Raw genomic sequence first — 3,995 nt, forward strand, 5'->3', positions numbered from 1 at the left:
ATAACACTGCTCTTACAGGCACCCCAGATAATAACACTGCTCTCACTGGTACCCCAGATCATAACACTGCCCCCACAGACACCCCAGCTCAAAACACTGCGTCACAGTCACGCCAGATCATAACACTGCCCCCAAAGGCACCCCAGATCATACCACTGCCCCCACAGCCACCCCAGATCATACCACTGCCCCCACAGTCACCCCAGATCATAACACTGTCCCAACAGACACCCCAGATCAAAACACTGAGTCACAGTCACCCCAGATCATAACACTGCCCCACAGGCACCCAAGATCATACCGCTGCCCCCACTGGCACCCCAGATCATAAACCGCCCCCACAGGACCTCCAGATCATAATAATGGCCCCACAGGCACCCCAGATCACCAAACTGCCCCCACAAAGGCACCCTCATAACAGTGCCCCCTAAAGGCACTGCAGATTAAAAAACTGCCCCACAGACACCCCAGATCATAACACTGCCCCCACAGACACCCCAGATGATAACACTTCTCTCACAGGCACCCCAGATCATAACACTGCCCCCACAAACACCTCAGATCATAGCACTGCCCCTACAGACACCCCAGATCATAACACTGCTCTCACAGGCACCCCAGATCATAACACTGCTCTCACAGGCACCCCAGATCATACCACTGCTCTCACAGGCACCCCAGATAATAACACTGCTCTCACAGGTACCCCAGGGCATAACACTGCCCCCACAGGCTTGGAGACTTTTTTCCTGGACCAGGTAGTGTAAATATTGCTGAAAACACCATAAAATGGGAAATAATCATTAATGCCCTGGAGACTGCACTAGAGGATTCCCAGCAGCTGAATAGAGCAGTGGGGGAGTAAAGGAAAGAAAAATGAAAGTCCAACTACAACTACTTATTTCAATTCAGTCAGAGTGGGACAGCAGAACCCCAGTCAGATTTTTAGATGCCCCTATTAGGGAATTTTATCTCATTTCATGTTGGGACAGGGAATAAAGAGAAATATTGGTTTAAACAAAACTTACACTACCATAGATAGGTCCACTTATAGTCTCTGAGCCCTTCCCCAAATCACACAAATCTGGTAACAAGTAAACCTAGAAAAGAAAAAACAAACTCTACTTACCTTTTATACCTACCCCATCTTCCATCTGTGGTACCTTGATGGGGATAACTCTACTACCTATTATACCTACCCCATCTTCCATCTGTGGTACCTAGATGGGGATAACATTACATGAGGATGTAGAGCAGCCAAACCTACCTAGTAGGCTCCTGCAATGGTTTCAACGGTCTTGTTTTAAGATTTCACCTTCTTTGCCTTGCTCAAATAAGATAGTGTCATCACAATATATATATACATATATTAAGTAAATTAATTATACTTACCTGTCCTCACATGTGGGGGCTGCCATATTTACCCTGTCCTCTTCTTTGCCTTCGTCAAGATGGTGATGTCACTATATATATATATATATATATATATATATATATATATTAAATAACCTTACCTGCCTGAATTTTTTAATTATACTTACCTGTCCTTATGCCATATTTCCCTGGTCCTCTTTTTGCTTCAGTACCTTTGACGTCCTGATTGGCCAGGCTGGAATGATGTAATTCCTGCACATGGGGGTCCATTCATTCCTGGTAGCCAGAGGTATGCACATGTGTACATTATAGAGAATATTACATGTTTATTTCATTGCAGAAGGGGCATCACCTGTAAACATATATAAATATATATATCTGTATATATATATATATATATATATATATATATAAAGAATTTACCTGTGTATAATTGTCTTTTAGTTCCACTTTAGGGTAGTTTTTAATTATTATTATTATTATTATTATTAATAATAAACAGGATTTATCATATTTTACATTTAACTTATTAAGCATATGTGATGTGTGTAGGCAGCCCATAGAATGTTAATATACTGTCTAAATGTGACATTCTGATTCTTACTCCATGTTTATTGAGCTCTGGTAATGTCTATATACACTCACAATCTGTACGACCTAAAGCTGAGCAAAGCACCCAAAGCTTGCAGCTCAGCAGCGGGAGCGCACTTTCCCTTCCCGGGTACCCGCACCGCGCATGCTTACTGCTTAGTGTGCAGACGCGTGGCTCGGCTCTTCCGCACATGCGTACACGCTGCTTGTTAGCAGCCATCAGCACTGTGAGCTGGTCAGTATTTGGAGCTGGTGTTATAGGAGCCCGGAGTGTACAGGTGGGAGATGATCAGCATTGTGCTTCTGTTTCCTTCTATCATTATGTAATGTCCAGCATAGAGTGCAATGATCAGGTCAGGAATTATTGTGATTGCAAGTCTAGTGCTAGCCTGAGCTGCATGGCTGTGCTGGGGGCAGGCTGGTTATCATTATTATTATTATTATTATTATATATTATTATTGTGTATATTATTATTATTGGTTGTAATGTATCCAGGTGGGTGGAGGTTTGTATGTGATGTACAGGTGATATGCATGGAATGTGATCTCAGGACTTATGTACACAGCCAGAGATAAGTCACTATGTGCTCTGCTGATTTGTATAATAAATACATACAAATACTGCAAACATAGATGGAAGGGACCAATCCAATAATTTTATAATAAAGATAGATCTAGATTTAGTCCAAGCTTGTTTATACTAAATGCCAGGAGCATTGCTAAATACACAGATATATGTATGGGATGAAAATAGGATTCCATGGTAAGTTTACAAATTACGCAGGATTTATATAGCTCCAACATATTACGCAGCGCTGTACATTAAATAGGGGTTGCAAATGACAGGCACAGACAGTGACATAGAAGGAGGAGAAGACCCTGCCCCGAAGAGCTTACAATCTAGGATGCTGGAATATCTAGAACAGTGTGGTGACCCATGCATGAGTGCGCTGCAGTGTTGTCATGCAATTCATTTTATATCTCATCTTTCATTCTATCTGTTTGTGTATCCCTCAATTCTTCAAAAATGCATTAATGCCATAATGAATATCCACGCTGTATTCTAAATGGCACTAGACTAGAGGTGCAACAATAATCTGTGCTGGCACTTCTTGTTCTCCATAGACAACCAATGCAAATCAATGTGCTGCCATACCCACTGCATGGCACAACTAGGGGGTCACCAAACTTCACCTAAATCAATGTACACAACTTCAGGTACAAGCAGAATGTATTTATTGTTAATAAACAGTATTTATATAGCGCCAACATATTACGCAGCGCTGTACAATAAATATGTGTTGCAATGAAAGACAGATACAGACAGTGACACAGGAGGAGGAGAGGACCCTGCAATTAGTTTAATCCAATAATAGAATTTACCCCCTGAAAATTTTGAATGAATTTGAAAATGGCATCATCTCCTAGATTGTAAGCTCTTCAGGGCAGAATGTTGGCGCTATAAAAATCCTGTTTAATAATTATATTACAAAAAAAATTGTAATATTATACTTTTTTAATACATTCTGCATCTTTGATAGAAACATGTAAATACAAAAAGAAGCTGTGATTTCTATTTAAACTAGCAGCCTTATGTTGTATCACTTATATCATGTTGTATCACTCTGTATTACTTTGTATAACTCTGCACAACTTTGAATTACTTTGTATCGCTCTGCACTACTTTGTATCACTCTGCACAACTTTGTATCCTCTGCACAACTTTGTATCACTCTGCACAACTTTGTATCGCTCTGCACAACTTTGTATCGCTCTGCACAACTTTGTATCGCTCTGCACAACTTTGTATTACTCTGTACAACTTTGTATTACTCTGTATAACTCTGCACACCTTTGTATTACTCTGTATCACTCTGCACAACTTTGTATTACTCTGTATCGCTCTGCACAACTTTGTATCACTCTGTATTACTGTGTATCACTTTATATTACTTCGTATCACTCTGTATTACTGTGTATCACTTTTATATTACTTTGTATCACTCTGTATTACTTTGTATCACTCTCTA

The 3,995-nt window shown here is 40.4% G+C and overlaps 1 protein-coding gene across 3 annotated transcripts in view; it reads left to right on the forward strand.

Annotated features, from left to right (window-relative positions):
- The first annotated feature begins 2,133 nt into the window (after positions 1-2,133).
- ALDH18A1 (aldehyde dehydrogenase 18 family member A1) overlaps positions 2,134-3,995 on the forward strand; it is a 23,118-nt gene continuing 21,256 nt past the window's right edge. For 2 of the 3 annotated variants that reach the window (XM_072423927.1, XM_072423929.1), the window contains exon 1: positions 2,134-2,243. The gene's annotated coding sequence lies outside the window, so the exon portion shown is untranslated. The remainder of the gene's footprint in view (positions 2,244-3,995) is intronic. The other variant, XM_072423928.1, reaches the window with a different exon arrangement.

The sequence above is a fragment of the Pyxicephalus adspersus genome, chromosome 10 (assembly GCF_032062135.1).
Source record: "Pyxicephalus adspersus chromosome 10, UCB_Pads_2.0, whole genome shotgun sequence".
NCBI classification, from domain to species: Eukaryota; Metazoa; Chordata; class Amphibia; order Anura; family Pyxicephalidae; genus Pyxicephalus; species Pyxicephalus adspersus.